Consider the following 20021-nt stretch of genomic DNA (forward strand, 5'->3'; position numbering starts at 1 on the left):
GGACAATTTCAGACATATTACTGAGGACAGACCTTGTACCTACACCAAAATATGAGAGTATCAAAATGTGGAGCGGCGCAGTACTTTGAAAATTTGGCATATGTGACAAAGTGACCAAAAGAACACACAAGACAAGCTGTTAAGGTTAACACATATAAAAACACAACACAGCAGGTTGGGGTTGTGGGAACGCCTATAATGACAGGAATTTGAAGCCTAAGTCAATAGGAACCATTTTGTTTAAAGTGTCAAGGCAATCCCCAAAATCTGTAGTGCATATCAAAATGAGCCTGCGTACCTGATGGGAATCTGCAGTCTAATACATACCGTTTCAGGGTTAAAGTGAGCCTCACTCTTTTTGACTCATACCCAAAGTCTCAGGGACATAGTACACTACTCACCTCTTGACCTCTCAATCACGGATATACATATCCACCAGCATGCTCCTTGGCTTCTCAGGCTGACAGGAGTTTATTTGCATTCTCATCCTCTCTCCATGGGTTGCCTCTGTAGGCTTCCTAACATGATTGTTGACACATCCCTGCCCACAAGTATTTCCCTCCGCTCACCTCAGCGTATTACTATGAGACATTCACCAAAGCAGGTGCTCCTTCCCCTTTTCTTTAGGGCCATTGTCAGGCTGTTTTATTTAACACTAGCCCTCTGCAACCCTTCTGGGCTAAATATTTCTGCCTCAAAATGCTCTTGATTTTCTCCTTGGTTTTCTGGCTCCCCCAGGGAAGCTTTCAGCATGTCATGTTCTTTCCAATGTTTTCTGGTCTCATGTCGTGTCAGAGATGTAGCCCGAGCAAACATGTAGCTCTTTTTTTGTCTGGGTCCTTGTTCCTTCCTTCCCTCACCAGAATTACCTTCATAACTGCACCACTCCCTGTCTCTCACCCAGCACTTAAAGAGACCTCCTAATTAACCAGTGACTCCTTTCATTGGATCTCTAAAAAGCCTCCTTCTCTGTTCGTCAGAGGATTCCTCTTACCCTAGTCCTCATGCTTTTATTTAAATTTTCTCTCTGTTACACGTTAAGCGGGTATTAATGATATCTCGCTTTGTAATCATTCTATTGATAGTAGCGGATGATTTAAAGTCCAAGTACACCAATTTGACATCAGTTGGAAGTGCATGCTTGTCAGTGTGGCTCAGTTCCTCCTCATTGTTCCTCTTTTGTGGACCTGGTGCTTTTTTTCAGGGGGAAAGTCTTTACTACAGTAAGATAGACACGGCATGTGATTTGGGTGGGAAATGCAGCGTTTCCATACTGATGCTTGCAACTTCCACCTCGCTCTCTCCTGCACAACAGAGAAGGCAAACACCACACAATAATTGATTGTTATTTTGGCTGGGAGTCAAAACATCTAAACATTGAATGAGCTTGGAATTGATCCTAGCTTGTGCTCATTCACAGTCTCTCTAAAACCAAGTTGGAGATGGACCACTGATAGAAAGTTATGACTGCCCTCCCACTTGTTACTGAATTCGACTTATGTTTTCTGGTTACGGTTTGGGGGTAAACATAGCGTAAAACCATGCAGGACCATTGTTTGTGATTGGACGTAAAGCCAGCATTGCTATACCAGGAGCAAGGCCTCCATTCTTAGCTCCATAATTGTAAACATTAACTTAAAAATTCCATGGCAATATGCCCCACTGATCCCAGCGCTTTATTCTCTCAGGGGGTGCCCATGAATAATTACAAGATAGATACTATTGACTTTTACATCCCACATTAAATATTCTAGGTCCAGACATGGACTCTCAATACTTGTGTGTAGGAAATCCTACCCAGATTTATTCAGATAAAGCACCATTGGATTTTTGAGTGATTCTTGGCAGCGATAACTTCAATAATTAATTTTCAAGAGGGCTTGGACCCTTGCCATCATGTGCCCTATCAATTCCTTTTATTGATGGCATCGATCTTCATGTCTATTTCCTTACCCAACATGGAAAAATTGTGATCCTTTTGAGGAAAGAAGGTCATTTTGAGAGACACAAATGTGTGTTTTCTTGGCAAAAGAAGCTATAAAAAGGACATTATTTACTGACTCTGACATTGGAAACTGGCCCTTTTACAAATGCGAATTTCTACCTGTAATGATCACTTGCAGATTAAATTGCAGTCACAATAAACGTATCATACGTGTCTTTCTGTGCAAAGTAAAGGATCAAAAAATAGAATAATCACATAATTAATTTTCTGATCGAAGTTAATCATTCCAAAATCAACAGCCTGTTGCACATCTATTGTACTCATAATACCCATAAGAGAACATTGCAAAGTAACACATATCTTGAGTGGAGGTTCCTGGCTACTTTAAAGGAAATCAAAGAGCATGTTCAGAACAAAAGAAAGAGCATGTATTTTTTTATATTTGACAAAAAATGTCTTTGATGAAAGGGTGCTGTGCTTGATTAACTAAGCACACAATATGCACACTGAGATGGGTGCTCATTCCACTTTTCACAAGACTCACTATAACATTAAAGTGTTTGAAACCATGAACCATACACACTCATTAGGACAGCCTTGGGATTTGTTTGTGTGGATAAAATGGCTGCAATATGTGTCACTCCATTAGGGCGTTTAGAATTTAAATGTGTACAATTACTCTTCAGGAATAAATGATATGAACATGCTGAATACATATGCAAAGAGGAGTATGTTGACCATCAGAAAATATCAACGTTGCATAACATGCTAGAAGTAATGTTATACAAATGTTTATACTAGAGATACACAAATGGTTTGATTAAAAATCACACATTCATAGGAATCGAATGCCACTATTCTTTCAGATTCTGAAATGTTCAAAAAGCATGTGTATTAAGAAATATCATTTCAGCAAAACTGTCCTCTTAGAAATGACATTAGATAGGGCGATGTATGTCATTGATGGAAATGATCGTTATTTATAGATATGTATCATCTGGATTTTTTTGTATCTTTATGTGGCGGTTGGTTAAGGGCTACACACAGGTTCCATTTGGAGTTTAAAAGTGACAGGGAACGTGATGGAGACTTGTGGAACTTTGAAGGTGCAAGCGAGGTGCTGGGATCGTGTGGGGGACATCTGGATGAGTTTGACTTAGTTGGATAGGTATGAGGTGAACCACTGTAGGACTTTTCCATCAACACCCGTGTGCATGACAGAGGAGTGCTTCATAGTCAATGCTATCAAAGACAGCAGAGAGGTTGAGAGGGTAAATATGCAGGGGGCCCCCTTTGTCCAGAGCTTCATTGATAACTTGAATGGTGGCAGTCTCTCTGAAACTGTTTTGAGAGATTATTGTGTGCAAATCGATGATTCTTGTCATCTAAATCACTTTGCCGAAGAAGGGTGATGCGAGAAGGGGTGAAAGTTGAGCTGGACCTTTTGCAGGCAGAGAATCTTTCTCATATTTGGCTCATCTGGGAAGGTGCTTTGTTTGAAGGATGTGTTGATGTTGAGAAGTGGTGTGAGTCATTCACATTTGATGACATTTACAATGGAGAAAGGAAGAAAGTAACCTTTGTACTTGGTGGAATGAGGGCTGCTATTGTTTTGGTCAGGTGTTCCTGAAGTGATTGTCCTGAATTTAGTCCATTTTGAAATGTTGCTTGCTAGTTTTGGTGGGATGTCTGTGGTGTGTTTGGAGTTGTCAATATGTTCATTTATCTTGTGTACAGTGTCTGTGTAGACTCTATTGATGATATTGCTTTTGTCAGAGGATTCCTCTGTTGCAGGATCCCTCAGAGGATTGGTGCAGTGTGCCACAGGCTGGCAGCTCTTGTTGGTTTCTTACATGATGATTGTTGAGTAGTAGGTTGCTTTGGTGGCACTGTTGAGTGCCCTGCATGCTGATCAAAGGTCTTCTAGTTTGTGGGACCTTCTCCAGAACCTTTCTTTTCTGAAAAGGGTGAACTTGCTCTCAATTGGTTTCTATGTGTATCAGGGTTTGGTGAGATTATGTTTGTTGAGCCAAAGTTTCCGTGGTGCATGGATGTGTGAGCTCTATGATAGGGTGTAGTTGAGTGGGCAGAGCTGGGTGTTGACATTATCCAAAGGTCAGAAATGGAGTCCAATATAATGAGGTTCCTTTTCAGTGCATCCGAGGCAGAGCTCTTGAAAGATTGGTGCTGAGTCTTGGTCAGTTTTGGTTGTCCCCAATGGAGGAGATGTATATTCAGGATCAGGATGGACATGTCTGCATGGTCTACCCAGTTCAAACTTGAAGGGCGACATACGGTAGCTGGATACATGTTGAATACTAGGTTCAGTTTATTGCCGTTGTTGTTGATTAGTTCTGTGATGAGTTGCTTGATGACCTGGTGTAAAGCAGTTTGTGTAGAGTTTCTCTAGTTTTCTTGGTGGTTTGGGTCCTGAGATGGTTGAGGCCTCAAATGTAGATGTTAGTTGTATTGTTGACAGATGCTGCTTTGATGAGATCTGTGATTTCTTAGAGAAAGGCTTTGTTAGTTGTGGGTGGTCCATAGACCAGGTGGAATGAACATACCTGAGAGTGGATGGGCTGGAAGTGGTAAGTGAGGAGTTTCATTGATAAAGTAGTAGTGTGTTCCTGGAGAAGGAATCCCCCTAATGTTTTTTGGGGATAAAAGTGAACCCTCTACCCGTCTTTATTTTGTGGTCCTTTTGTTGGATGCAGTAACATGTGGGGATGGGGACATCCAGGATGTGTGTAGAGGTGGGGGTTAGCCATGCCTCAGTGATAAAGGGTGAGTGTAGGCTGTGCGTTGTGATGATGCCAGCAATGCCTGTAGCATTTAGAACTGCATGTAGGGTTCTTGTTAGGCAATATGCCCCAAGACTGCAGGCCATTACTGAATAAGGTAAAGCCGCCGGGGCCCATAGTTACAGGCGCAAGTGTAGCGAAGGCCTTAACGTAGGCCCTGGGAGCATTACCTTATTCAATAATGGCCCATAGTTGTGGGGCATATTGCCATTAGTACCCCAGCACATTAGACTGGGGTACTAACGTTTTTTTTGGCTGCGAGACGCTTTGCATTTCGCATGCCAGGAAAAAAAGTAAAACAAAAAAAGTAAAAAATGTTCAAATAAATGCCCGCCACGGACAGAAAACGTAGTCTGTTATCTCTTTCTGTGGTGGCCATAGTAAACAAAGAAAATGGCCACCATGGAAGGTGAGAAGGAACTATGCATATTGCCTTCACCCTTTCAATGGCGGCCATTGAAGTAGCTTTAAAAGAAAGTAAACAAAAATAAAGGCTGCCATGGAACTAGGAGAAAAGTCTATACGTAGTCCCTTCTCCCTTTCCATGGTGGCCATTCTTGAATGAAAATGCTGTCGCCATTGGGAGCGAGCTGCACACCGTTGCGTGATCGGGATTACCATGCAGTAAGGCTCGGAATCCAGCCAACCACAAATACATTTTTTTTCTTTTGTTTTGTGCGCTGTGTACTAATTCATAATATTCTGTCACTTTAAAGTTTCCAGTAGTTGCTAAAACAAAATTGTGTTCTGGAGCTATTCAAACGGATGGAAAGTTTTTTATGGGGTGCCACTATGATACCGAGGCATATAGAGAAAGTAAAATTTTATTTGTATGCATGTATTTATGTATTTATTTATTGGGTATTTGTAAGGCACTTATACATCACTAAAATTGTGTACAAGGAAAAACAGCAAGACAATGGAATAAGCAAATAACTAACAAAAACGGTCCTTGTGAACATTCGGATCGTGCAAGTGCAGAGAGCGGGACAGGGGAAGGGGGTAAGTGTTCTAGGATCCACAGAGGGGTGAAGTGCCAGGGAGACAGTTGCACTGCAACAGGTAAGTGCAAGAGCCGGTGGCGAAGGAAACAGGTAAGTGCCAGGCTGTGACCACAAGATGGAAATGGGCTCACCAGCCCATACAATAAGTGCAGGCCTTTGAGGCAGCACAGGCCACGTGGTGCCAGAAGGCAAGTGCTGGCGAAGGGCGGATGCTGTGGGTGATCGGACAGAAGGCCAGGACCCAGAAGGACACATCACATAAGGGCCCAGGCTACCAATGACATCTTATGTGGGGTTTAGCATGAGAGGGAGAGAGGGAAGGAGGAGGAGAAGAGGAAAGTCTTGAGGTGTTCATGGAACTTGAGGAGATCCTGCTCAAGATGGCAAGAAAGGCTGAGGCTGTTCCAGAGGAGGGAGCCAGCTGAGGAAAGGGAACGTCTGCCTACTCTCTGCTCAGAGAAGCACTTGACAAGCAGAGAGTTGGAGCCGGAGGATCAGAGTGATCTGGAAAGAGTATTTGGTGAAAGCAAGTTGCAGATAGCGTGGTCCAGCCCCAGACACCATTATGGATGATGCAGAGGGATTTAAAATTGATCATTGTAGCAACTGGGAGCCAGTGCAGATATTTTAGGGCTGGAGAGATACAGTCCCTTGGCTTAAGGCCAAGGATAAGTCTGGCAGCACTATTCTGCATTAGCTGGAGGGGGCGGATAGAAGAAGAAGGTAGATTTAGGAAGAGACTGTTGCAGTAGTCCAGCCTGGAGAGTACCAGAGGTCTGGAGACATTGTGCTTCTGGGGGAAAGTGAGGAAAGGAAGCATGCCCCTGAGGATGTAGAGTTGGAAATGGGCCTTCCTGGCAAGGTCCAAGTTGTGAGGAATGAAAGAGAGAGAGAGGGGTCCAAGATAACTCAGAGGTTTCTGGTCTCAGAGGGAGAAGAGAAGGGGAGAGCCCATTGAGGGTGGCCAGAGTGAAGGGAGAAAAGAGGGAACAGGAGTCCTGATAGGGAGAATCTCAATCTTGCTGGCATTAAGACAGAGGCCGTTGGAGGTACACCATGACTGGATAGCAGACAGGCAATCAGGAATGACAGAGGGGTCAGAAGAGATGCAGAGGGTAGTCTGAAGAAGAGTTGGGTGTTTACTGCATAATACTGGAAGTGAGGTGAAATAGTGGAGATAAGGTGAGCAAGAGGAGCGAGATAGATGTTAAAGAGTCAGGGCGAAAGGCTAGAGCCCTGGGGAACACTACAAGTGGAGATAGAGGGTGGTGAGGCGAAAGAACCCAGGATAACCTGGGAGGGCTGTCAGTGAGGAAGGTGGTCAGCCAGTCCAATGCCCACTTTGAGACACCAAGGGTCTCATGGAGCTGTTTTATGAGGATGAAGTGGTTACCGGACATTAGTGGTCACCAAAATGCTTTTTCAGGAGTGGGCACTCGAGAGAGTGCTTGAGGAAGGAGGGGAAAGACCCAGTGGAAAGAGAGTGATTGCAGCAGTCTGAAGGTGCAAGGGCAACATGGCTGATATCGTTGTTAATAGTTCTGGAAGAACAGGGGGAGACCTGTTTGGAAGAGACCTTTATAGAGCAGACAACTCTAGTGACCTCGTCTGGTGTGATAGAAGAAAAGGAGGAAAGAGTGGGTGAGGGAAGAGGATGTTCAAAGGTTCCATGGGGTTGGGGCAGGGGAGGGGAAAGGAGAGTAAGAGAGAGAGGTAGAAACTGCAGAAAGATTGGCTTGTTCTTGCAGAGTTTAACGAGTTCAGCCGTAGAAGGCGACAGGCCAGTTTATCAGAGGATGACCTCGAGGTCTGCCACTTCCATGCGGCAGTTCTGCACTTTCAGTTCAGGGTTGCTGGGTTAGAGCCATACCAAGTGTTATGCTTGAGGCAGGTTTCAGTGTGAGTGATAGCGAGACCTAGATTGCTGAGAGTCAAGCGTTGAGTCAGAAATTGGAGGGGGGTGAAGGTGGAAGCAAAAACAGTAACTGACACTTGTTTCAATGGACAGATGTCCGCAAACGAGGCAGGCAGAGCTGGGGGTGGTTTAATCAGAGGGCTGAGAGGTCCCAGGTGGGAGGAAAGGAGAGTGTGGTCAGACTAGGATGGCGGGGTGAGAGTGGGGTAGAGAGAAAGAGATCAGAATGAATAAAGGGATTGAGAGTGTGTCTAGATGAGTGGAAAGGGCCAGAGGTTCAGTCAGAGGGTGAGAGAGGTCATGGAAGAGAGTAGAGGCTGTGATTGAAGAGTCTAAGTGGATGTTTTTAAGTCACCCAGAAGGAGGAGATTGGTGGTGGAGGTCAGAAGAGAGGAGGCAAAATTGGCCCATTCTGAAAGGAAAGAGGAGAGATGGCCCGGGGCCTGTAGATAATAGCAATGGTCAAAGAGGAAGTGGGAGAGATGCCAAGCTTGCAGACCAGGCTTTCAAAAGAGGATTAGGGCTTGGTGGGTATGAGGGAAGAAGGGAACCACTCAGGGGAGATCAAGGCTACACCACTGTCAGTGTGGTTGGGATGAGGCTTTGAGATGGTCTTGTAGCCATCAGGGAGAAGGGAGAAGGGAGTCAAAAGCAGTGACTGAACTTGCATTGGACCATGTCTTGGTGAGAGCGAGGGCATTAAGATCAAAGTCTTCAAGGGGGAGGCAAATGTCGGAAGAATGTTTGATAGCGAAGCAAGCATTAAGTGTGGCTAAGTGAAGCTGGTCATCACCCTTAAAGGTGTTCTGAGGAGGGGCAAAGGGGGGTGGTAAAACTGTCAGAGGTGGTGAAGGAGGTGCTGAGAGAGAGGAAGGTGGAGTAGTAGGAGCAGGAAGGAAGTTGATCAGAGACAGCAGTCACTGGTCAAAGTGGAGGAGTTTGGGTTGAGGACCCTGGGCCATGATGGTGCCATTGTGATAGACATTAACTAGGCACCTTGAGGATGAGAATCCTGCCAAGAGAACTTCCCATCTAGTGCCACCATTAATGGGTGAGGAAGAGAAAGGGTAGAGCATGGAAATCAGATGTGTAGTCCATAAATCTGGAGAGGGGACAGAAAAGAGGATGTGAGTGACAATTTGTCTGGAAGTGGCAATAACGTAGGTGTCTGCGATAGGTAATCTAGGATTACAAGAAAGGAGTTCTTGTTTGAACTTTTTCCTTCCAGACTTAGTGAGAGAGGGGGAAAAGGTAATAGCATAACTGTTAGAGTAGATAGGAGAGATGGAGCGAGCCACAGAGGGAGTAGCGAGGGGAGTGTGCCAGGAGTAGATCACAATGTATTTCAGAATAAGAAATGAAACAAAACAATAACAGAATAAATCAACTTCTTACACATGCAAGACAAAGAGATCCATCACGTACTGTACTGACCGAGAACAGTCCAAAGCAATGTCTTTTGGGTCTTACAAAAATTGAGTCAATCCCAAATGTGATGCAAAGCAACAGGCAGTGAATTCCAACAGATCACCAAGACCCCTCAGAAGGATTACTGAAAGGGGGCACTTGAGACAGCACCTTTTCTTTTTTTTAATTTAACCTTAATTATATTTTGAACAATACAACATAAATCAAGGCCAAAGGCCCACCACTTGTCACAATTCGAATAAACAGAAGATCATGTAAGTCAGGCCTGACATACAAAATAGCCCCATATCCCAACCCTCCCCTTCCCCTACCCCACCCCCCTGGTGTAGATACCATCCTTTTATCAACGCAAATCAGTCATGTAACTAACAAGGTCTCTCCAGCTTGGTCTGCAAAACATTCTCCAGTATCCCGGTGACCTTTTACTGTATTCTTGGGACCTTATATTTCTGCAAAACTTCAAGGAATCACTATCATCTTCAAGGAGTGCCTTCAGTCATCAGTCCGACCCTTCTGTCGGCAACCCCATATCGGTTGGCATATATCTGCTTCAGAACTCACCCCATTCCATTTCAAAATTCGCAATTCCCCCATGAAATGCTGTTGTCACACGTTCCTTTACATATGTGTTCTTCAGGGTATTTATCCATTCCTTTTTACCTGGCAGCAGCACCCTCTTCTAATGTGTCACCAGACATGCCCTTCCTGTCAATAATAGGCAGTGCACCACATGCAGAAGTCTGGTACAGTCTCCATCAATTTCCTCTAAGCCAAATAAAACCCTTATGAGAGTCTTGTCCCTCGAAATCCCATCTCATTCCTTAACCCAATCGAGCACCTCATCCTAAAAAATGTGCACTCTCACACAGTCACACCACACATGCCAACACAAGAGGCTGACACCCTGGTCCATTTTGGAAAGCATAACTGGGTCATATTGCCACCTGTGCAGGAACTTAATCACGTGAAGTTTGTATAGAAAATCAATCGACACCTTATAAACTCCATGACATATTTTGTGCCATAGTGAAACATCAATTCCCAGGCCCAGGTCTTTTTGCCAACAATTTCTCAATCTATCAGTAGACCCATCTCACCTCTATCAACGCACCATATAATGATGAGATTAACTTCTTCATATCAATTCTATTATCTAAGAGTGTCTCGATGGGTGTCAGATCCCTCAGTATTCTTTCCCTCCAGCCTTCAGTCATAATCGCCCCTTTCAGTTGCAAATAAGAGAACATGGACAATTTACCTATTCCCAGTGCCTCTTCTAACTCCATTATTGGGATACATTTGCCATTTTTCAAAAGTTGCCTAATTTTTTCCCAACTCTGGAACCTTTCTGGATTTGAAATGGCATTTATCATGCTCGGTACACACAGGTGGCTCTGGGGAGAGATAGCAAATAAACAAGGTGACACCACCTCATTAGAATTGGCACTCTCAGTTGGCACCCATAGGAGCTGTAATTATTAGTTAAATTTGTCGTTATACGTTTTTTTCAGCAATTTGTGTTCTTTTTAGTCAAAGACCAATATTTGTCTCCATTTGCACATACTAAAAATAAACTGAAACTTATCAAAACTCCAGGAACTGTTTAATGCATATTCCTGTGTCAACAATCTTTTTCTTGTGGCGAGTAGTGAGGCAAAACAATAACAAAGGTCTATTGTATGTACATATGCCAATGCATTTCAGTGTGCCAAGACACCATCTTCGGGGCTGTACAAAATTCTACATTTATATTTTTTATCATATCACAAGTTGTTGTTCCAAACATAATTTCAATATTTGAATTTTAACAAAGCATAATAATCATTTCCAAAGAGATTCCGACTGTAGTTCAAATTTTCCAAAAGAAACATAATTAAAGGTAAGATACCAATGCGAACCAATAGTGTTCATAAATAGATGTCACCAACAATCACGGGTAGGAAAAGAGAGAGAGTGTGTCAATTTTGATTCAACTTTAGCTGTAAGTATAGTTAAAATTAAACAACTAGTGCGTGTGGCAGAATCCTACTCTACTCGTTTTGATCACGTAACATCCATATCTTCTAACATTGTATCAGTGCTGTCACTGAAAGGAATACGGGACCTATGTGGAACCGAAAATATGTATGACCTGTGAGCCATTTCTAGTTTTCGTGAAGATCTGATGTGTAGAGAACACTCACCTCTCATTTCATTGACCGTCTATCTCCGAGTGAAGCCACGTGTGCGCGCGGCTTCACTTTCTATTTATATGTTGCCATATTGACCAGGTGAGGGGTCGTCGTTCTCCCGCTAAGCTGCAGGAGCATGTATGCCTCGCGCCCCACCCCCCCATAGTCATGGAGGGGCGGGAGTGTCACCATGACAACGTGTGTATCTATTTAACCTGTGGACGTGTCTGTGCTGTAGTGCGTATGAATCAGTAAAATGCTAAGCTGCGTGCAAGCTAAATGTATGCAAATCCACTTAAATCTGTGGGTGTGTCAAGAAAGCAATGCATCTATTTTCAAGTTGCGTACAATGCTAATCTGCATGAATATGTAGGTGTATCAAGAACGCATCACGTCTCTATTCAAGACGCGTACAATGACAGTGAAATGCTGTATTGTCTCAAGGTAAATGGAGTTATCAGGAACCTTTCATCCCAAGAGCTAAGAATCAGCCTATATTGTCGTCCTTTGTCTGATCTAGCAGTAATATGATGGACTTGCTTTTATTGATTTTGAATCCTGCATTTTCCCATATTGTTCAATTAAATCAATTCCCGCTGGTATTGACTTCAGTGGGTTCTGTACATATCATTGGCATATACACCTACTTTATATTCCACCGCCCCCATGACTATCCCATTCACCCGATGGCCTTCTCTCAACTTCTGGGCCAGGGGCTCCTGGGATAGGGCAAATAAAACAGGTGAAAGGGGGCAACACTGTTTTGTTCACCTTCCCAATTCTAACCACCACGAGTAGCCCTGTTTACAGCCACACTGGCCTTTGGAGAAGAGTACACGGCCATGATCCCCTGCAGGAATGTGTTCCCCATTCCATACTTGATCAATACTGCCCTGAGAAAGTCCCACTCAACCCCGTCAAAGGCCTTCTCTAATTTGACTGACAGGAGAGTGGGGTCTCCTGTCCCTCCCAGTGTTTCGTTAATCAAGTGTAAAGACTTCTTCATGGTGTCTGCCACTTGACGTCCTTTTATAAAAACCCACTTTGTCCGGATGGACGAAGCGTGGCATAAACCCCTCCAACCTTGCGGTAACGACTCTTGTATCTGTTTTTGCATCAATATTAAGAAGTGAGATTGGGCAGTATGAACCACAGGTTCGAGGGTATCTTCCTTTTTCAGGTATTAAAGAGATAAGGGTACGAACGAATGACTCAGGTGCCCTGCAGGTCTCTAATATGTCGTTGAATAGTTCAGCCAAAAAAGGAAGTAAAACGGTCCCAAACGATTTATAAAAACCTGAGGTAAACCCATCATCTCCTGGGACTTTGCCAAGTGGCAAACGTCATATAGCATTTAAAATCTCTTCCCGCGTGATGCGAGCATCCACAGTACCCGCTTCTTCCCTGGTCAATATTGGCAGACAAATCTCTCCCAGGTAGGTTTCAGTACCCTCCGCAAACTTCTGCCCACCTCGCTCATATAAAACGTCACAGAATGAGGCAAAGACCTCCTAATTCCCTCCGTTGTCATTACCGTTACATCCCCCTGGACATTCACCTCCTTGACCAACCTCACCTACCACTGTCCCCTCAGTCATGCCGCAAGGAGCGTTTCCGCCTTAAACCCCTTCTCATAATATTTCTGTTTTAAAAACTGAAGAGTGCAGATCATTCTCCCGTCCTCCAGTAGTCTCAATTCCTCTCTTTTCTCCCTCGCTTCATCTAGCCAGTCCTTCACCCTTCCATTTGACGTCTCTGCTCATATTTCCAGGATTCCTGTCTCCTTCCACAATTTATTCTCCAATAGAAGGCGCTCCCTTTTTTTCTGGACATCTTTCCTAATCAGTAAACCCCTCCAAGTTGCCTTACCTGCATCCCACACTATAATTCTCTATAGCACTCTCTTGTTGTTGACAAGAAAAAAATCTCCACCTGGAGCTCAGGGGACAAAACCCAAGCCACCTTAAATCAAGGGAAAGCAGGTCATGATCGGACACACTAATCGGAAGAATTTCAGACCCCAGTGCCACATGCCATGAGTCCCTTGAAATCCAGATGTGGTCGATATGAGTAAAGAACCCATGAGGGGAGGAGAACTGAGTGAAGCCCTCTTCCTGTGGGTTAAAAAAGCGCTGTATGTCCTGCAACCCATATAAATCCAGGCTCGCCTGGAAATCATCATAACCTGTCCCTTGGGATTCCTGTCCACTCAGTCGAATGGGTCGCTTGTCCCACTTAAGGTCCACCCACATATTGAAATCTCCTCCAATTATAAGATGTCCCATTCCCTCATTCAACACTTTTGCCATAGTTCCCTTCAAGAATTTCATCTGACCCCGATTGGGAGCATACATAGTCGCAAATGTGAATCGTATCCCCCATATCAAACCTGTAATCAGCGAGGACCTCCCCTCAATGTCCATCCAGACCTTTAAAACCTCCATCCACAGCTCCTTATGGATTAGAATTCCCATCCCCCCTTTCCTGGAGTTTCCTGATCACCAATATACATGTCCCAGAAGACCATATGAGATATTTCTTTCTTCACCTTGGAGAAAAGTATCCTTCTGTAGAAAATGTATATCCATTTTCAGTCTCCGAAATTTTCTGGCCACCAGGGATCTTTTTGTTGGGGAGTTGAGCCCTTTTTTTTTAAGTTTAATGTGCAGACTCGCAACCAATCCACCTTCGTCCACTTTCCTCGGTCAGCCATAAGCTAAGTATCCCATTTGACCTCAACTCACTCCACTTTTAAGACCACAGACCTTCTTGTTGAGTTGTATCATAGTAAAACAATGTAAATCTACACCAAGACCCCCAAACCTCCATTTAGCCCCTATTCCCCTCTTCCTACACCCACCCCTATAAGGCGCCCGGCTGCTCCCAGTTTCCATCACTGGACAAGGACCGGACCACCAGTAGGACCCGAGTAACCGGGTCATGCCTGTACAAACCTCAATTTACGAAGCCCCTGTCTAACCCTTCAAAACATTTTAAATCTCACAACACTCCCCCTCTATAACTCACATTGCCTCCCTCTGTTCATGCCAAAAATCGAGTATTTTGATCGTCAAGTGACACAACTGTACCCTCCACTCCCTGAGTTTCTGATGTGGGTGAAGTATTGTGGGTGAAGTATTATATTTTCTGAATTTCCTCAATCCCGGGACTCGTCACCTGCTAAGACCCTTTATGCTCCACCGTCTGTCTGCAGGATCTTTCGCTCCGGAACTTGAAGCAGGTTCATTTCCTCCCATTGCATCTCTCGTGACTCTATTGATATCTTCCTCTGTAACCAGATTATTCTTATATCTCTCCACCTCAAGAGAAATGGAGAAGGGAAAACCCCACTGGTATTGAACGCTTTTTTCATTGAGCAATTTAGTTAGGGGTGAACACAGATGTCTCTTAGCCAGAGTCAGGGTGAACAAATCCTGGAACACTGTAATTTTTGCACTGGGTCTGTCTTCCTCACCTTTTCCAGAATCTTCAACTTATATTGATAGTTGTGAATGTGAGCAAGGACTGATCTTGGGTCCTTAGTGGAACCACCAGCTCTGTAGACACTGTTCAATTTTGGCTCATCAATAGTATCATCCTCGAAGAGGAGTTTCACCACTTCATGTATGGTCCTTCTCAAGCCTCTTTCCGTTTCCCCTTCCTTCTCTAGTATCCCAAAAACACTTAGGTTATTCCTTCTCTCTCAATTCTCGAAGTCATGCATTTTCAATGTAATTTCGGCCTCTCTTCTCTCCAGTTGAGCCATTTGCATAGCCATTTGCATAGCCATTTGGGTGCCCAGGACATCCAAAGTAGATTGGTTGTGTTCCACTTTCTGCAGCCTCTCATCCATCTTGTCAAGTATGGTATTGACCTTATCAACTTTTCCTCCAATGTCGGCCCTCATCCCTTTAATCTCTTCTAATGGTGACGCAATATCTCTTTTGGTCGACATAGAGTCCTCTCCTCCACGCCACCATACTCCCTTTTTGGGGCCAGGTCCCCGTGAATACTCAAATTCCACTAACTTCGACTTCCCATCCAAATGATGCCAAACAAGATTTAGTGGATTGGACACGTGTGCCGCTTCCTTACGGGTCTCACAGTAGTCACGGGTCAACCTTGTATTCCCACTCCATTAAGGCTCTTCAGGGCCTCTGGAGTCTCTTCAATAGGACAGATGCCCTTGACTCCCCTTGTCAGCAATTGTCAAATTCAGGATCCGGGTGCGAATGCCAACTTGGTATTCATTACTGCCCCTCATGTCGTGATGATTGTCCCTTATGCCCAACTCTTCATCCACCTATCCCTCCAGGATTTATTATTTCACTTAGGCCTCTGGGGCTGACTTCACCATCCTGGATCATTCCACTCAATTCTCACTGCCATTTCTGACAAGATATTCAAGATATTTACCTTTAGATAGAAATTTTTCCCCTGAAGATATCAAAATATATCTTTGCAACATTTGTTTTTAAAACCAGAAAATATTGAGAGGCACATATGAACGTTGAAGCTGGTTTTGAACATGAAAAGCAATGACACTCCCGGTGGTATAAATCCACAGTCTGTGCAGCTCGCCTCCTAAATCAACCGTTGCATTCTGCAGGTTTTCTCTGAATGCAGTTAGCTATCCTACAGACTTCAACATCCACAGCAAGTCCATATTGAAGTCGCTAGTGTCCTCTCTCCTGAATAAATAACTTTATGCACAGACCCAGTCCTGAGAGTGCCTGTACCCAGCTCACAAAACGCAGCCGCTTATGCTGCACACTGGTCACAGGCACACACTTCAGTGTCACATGCTACATACACACCCCAAATGCTGGTCATGTAGGTGTTGAGTGATAAGCAATTGGGTCGGGGCCTAGAGCATTGCTCTCAGTGGCTACAATACCATAGAGATGTCTTGGCATCAACTTTGGCAAATGAGTTATGGAAAGATTTAAATTCACTTCTAGACTTCCAAGCACGTTTCTCTCGCCTTGTTGTTCACCAGATTATATTGCTCTCAGTGTCAGGCTGATTCAAGATGAGGTGGGCAATGCTCTCTGACACACATGGGGGGCCTACACCTCACACACAATTTTTTAAGATGAAAGGTCCGCTGCAGCGCTTCCCTAGGGTCAAGGGCGAGTCCAGTACCTCTTATTGTCCCCTTGACTATGGCCCTGCCTAAAGTACTTTTCCAACCATTATGAAGATTTAAACCCTCCTGCTTCAAAGGGGTTGATGTTCCGACAAATCACCTCACACGGGGGATGCTTGCCGTAAGACGCTGTGTGTGCAGGGCCCCTGGGATGAGGGAGGAATCCTGGCTTCTAGGATCCTGTGATCTATGAGCTCCAGGGTGCGAGTCCCAGCCGGCCATTCCCACTCACCTGTTAGGCCCCTCTTAACTTCAGAGCGGCTTTCGTAGTTTTGCGGCGGAGCTGAACATCGACACAAGCACTTTCGTTTTCCCATGGTCCCTGCTTGGATCTCAGCTCCTGGGCAGCCAATCTTCATATGTTTTGGGCCATTTATGTCCGGGGGTGCACCCTTCTTTCGATCGTTGAGCCGATCTCCCGCGGAGGGTGGAAAAGGGGGCTCTGTTCATTTAAGACCCAATCCACCGGGAGCGAGCGCTCAAGCTGCCTTCATTGGCGCGCCCCCTGGAGGCCTCCTTCAGACCGCACTGTTTAACTGTAATCTGTCACAACTCCTCAAACCCCCAATTGGCACCCAACATCACCACTTTAATTGGTCTAGTTACTAAGAGTGGAAGATTCAAAGACTTGACCACAATACAGGCAACCTCAAAAATAATATTGCCTAGCAGAGGAAGCCCTCTGTATGTTTAGTTCCCCTGACAAATCTGTTAATATTTAGCTGTGCTTTTTGAAAATATATACAAAATGTAGGAGGACATTTAAACTCATAATAGTAATCTAGGTGTTAAAGGTTGTGAGACACTGGTAAAACAAATGCCTCCTCCAACAAACTGACAGAATTTCTTTTTCAACAGCAGATTATACCAATCTAATTGAGATTTATAAAGACTCTGGCTCAAACCTGAAAGACTGCTCTTTAAAAGTGTATGAAAACATGTCTCTTTCTAAGTCGCTCATTTAGAGACAGAATGTCCCTCTTTCATCAAGACTGTGAGGAATATGACCATCTGCATGGTGGTCGTACGCTCACCTGGGCTTATTGACATTTTTAATCAAATAGAATGATGGCAGACCAACCTCAGGAACATGTGTGGGGGTAGTCTACACACATTTCCTTATGCTCACATCAGGAAAAACACATAGACCCATGTTTTCTGGGTGGACACAGTTTACAGGCACAGTCCGCCCAGTCATATTTAGTGGAATGTGGCAGCCAGGCGTGCGCCATGTCATCTCCATGACTGGCTGGCCTACCTCCTACATTTCAAGTAGGGGGAAGGCCAGCCTGATTAACGAGCAAAGGTTCCATGGATCCGCCCTGCTCTATTGCTAGGCCCTGCTGCAGGTGTAGGTGTACTTCAAACAGGCCCACATGGGGCCTGGCTGCAGAGGTTAACAAAGGAGACTGGAAACCCAACAACCTTTCATATGTAACTGTGTCATCCTGAAGCCAGCTCCCACCCTTGGTACCAATTTATTTATGTATTTATGTATTTATTTGTACATTTGTAAAGTGCCTAAGCCCTGAGGCATAAGGGTGCTGTTGCAAACCAGTTACATGATACAAAAGTTTCAACAGAAATGTATCCTCCCGCCCATGAAACAACGACAAAGTAATATACAGAAAATACAGTGAGGCATTATTCTTTGGTGGGTTTACAGAGGACCGCTAGCCAAGGCGGAAGGCACAGTAGGAGTCCTCTGCTCTTAGTTCAGGGGAGTGGGCATTCCATTGGTTTTCGGCCACCGAGGAGAAGCTCACTCTTCCTCCTTTGGCTCTTTTCACTTTGGGCTAGGATAGTCGATGTGCCTGGATAGACCTAACCGGCATGCTGGTCTTTGATCTTACAATTTTCTGAGCAAGGTATTGCGGGGCAGTGTTGCTCAGGCATCTGTGGATAATAGACCACGTTTTGAAGATAATAATTTCTCTAATAGGGAGCCAATGCACCTTTTTTTCCAGCAGCAGTGATGTGGTCTCTTTTGGGAATTTTTAAGTCTGCTCAGAGAGAGTTATTTTGGAATATCTGTAATTTATTGATGTTCTGTTTTGAGGTCCTGGCAAAGAGGACATTGCAATAATCCAGTCTTGCACCAGTGATTGCTCTCCCAATAGTTAGGCAGCGCTCTGGGGATAGGAACTGTATCAGCGGTGTAAGCTGCCAAACTGAAGCCATCTGCTTGGGGGGGCCCATTCATAAGGTACGAGAGTGTGGTTTGCAGGAGCCACTGAGTATGGTCTTGCAGCAGCTTCAAGGGAGATCTGCCACTTTAACAGGGACCATACAGAGATAACCATTAAGAAGAGAGACTCTTTGAAATACAACAGACAGAAAGGTGGGTGGGACTTAGTATCACAAGGGAGTGTGGCTATAGATCTTTTGTTAAGAGAAGGTTTCTGCCATCTTGGTTCTTGGACACCGCCTGGTTCCTGTTTCATCCCTTTTCCTTTCCTATTGCAAAGCACTGAGGTTATGACCTCATACATACAGGGGATTGTTGGTAGGGGCACCAGGATTGGTTCATTAATGTAGGCTCGGCCCACTTGGCTTTAATTTGATTTTATTTGATTTTTTGTATTTGTAACACGCCCATGACGGATTTAACCATATTGAGGCGCAGATGGAATTGCCATTGTAAATAGAAAGATACAGAGAAGTCACTAGATAGTTGGTTCATTACTGTGTTCTAGAGATTATCAGATACCAAGATGATTATTTAAACAGCAAGGTTTTCACAGCCATCCGGAACTGAACAAGTGTCTGACATTCCCTAATCTTTTGTGGTATACTGAGCCATAATTTAGGTCCAAAGACTGCGAATCTCCTGTGACCTCTAGTGACAAATGCTGACCGGGGGCTGCTTGGCAATAGTTGATCCCTTGATGTTAGGGTCCTCACTGGCTTATAAAGACAGATTTCGTTGCTTAGATATTCCAGGGCCAATCCCTTTAAACACTTGAAGATCATACAAGCAACCTTAAATTTAATACGGTCCTCGACCGTTAGACAGTGAAGTGTCCTCCGTAAAGGGGTAATATAGTCTACTCTCCTCAGACTATCAATCAATCTAACTTTTGTGTTTTCAGCCTTCGGAGCCTGTGCAGATGTTTGGCTGGAGCACCCATAAACAGGCTATCGCAATAGGCTAGATGGGTATTTGTCATAGCTCCAGCCACTACTGCATGGTCTTCTTTAGGGATATATGGTATAACTCATTGAAGCATCCGTAATTAATATTATACAGATTGAACTTTTGCTGCTACATGTGCCTCACTACCCAAGTTCTCCTGCCACTTGCCTCCTAGGTTCTTAATCTTAGCAGAGAATTGAAGTTTCTCCACGAGAATGCAGGGGCAAATGATTTCCTTGTGCCTGCCACCTGCTTCTCTGATCCAAACAAAATCAGCTCTGTTTTTGCTGCATTCTTCTGAAGTTGGTTTCTGGACATCCATCCATTTATATCTTTCAAACACTGGTTCACTTTTACAAAAACCTCCTCAATGTTGCCAACTTTGATATATATGCTGAGTTTCATCTGCATAAGAATGGCAACTTAAGCCATGACTTTTCAGGATGTTCAACACTGGCTGCATATATAGATT

The 20021-nt window shown here is 44.3% G+C and overlaps 1 protein-coding gene across 2 annotated transcripts in view; it reads right to left on the bottom strand.

Annotated features, from left to right (window-relative positions):
• ENDOU (endonuclease, poly(U) specific) overlaps positions 1 to 20021 on the bottom strand; it is a 179606-nt gene that overhangs the window by 21561 nt on the left and 138024 nt on the right. The window lies entirely within an intron of this gene.

This window comes from Ambystoma mexicanum, chromosome 3q (genome assembly GCF_040938575.1).
Source record: "Ambystoma mexicanum isolate Mex_15411 chromosome 3q, UKY_AmexF1_1, whole genome shotgun sequence".
NCBI lineage: Eukaryota > Metazoa > Chordata > Amphibia > Caudata > Ambystomatidae > Ambystoma > Ambystoma mexicanum.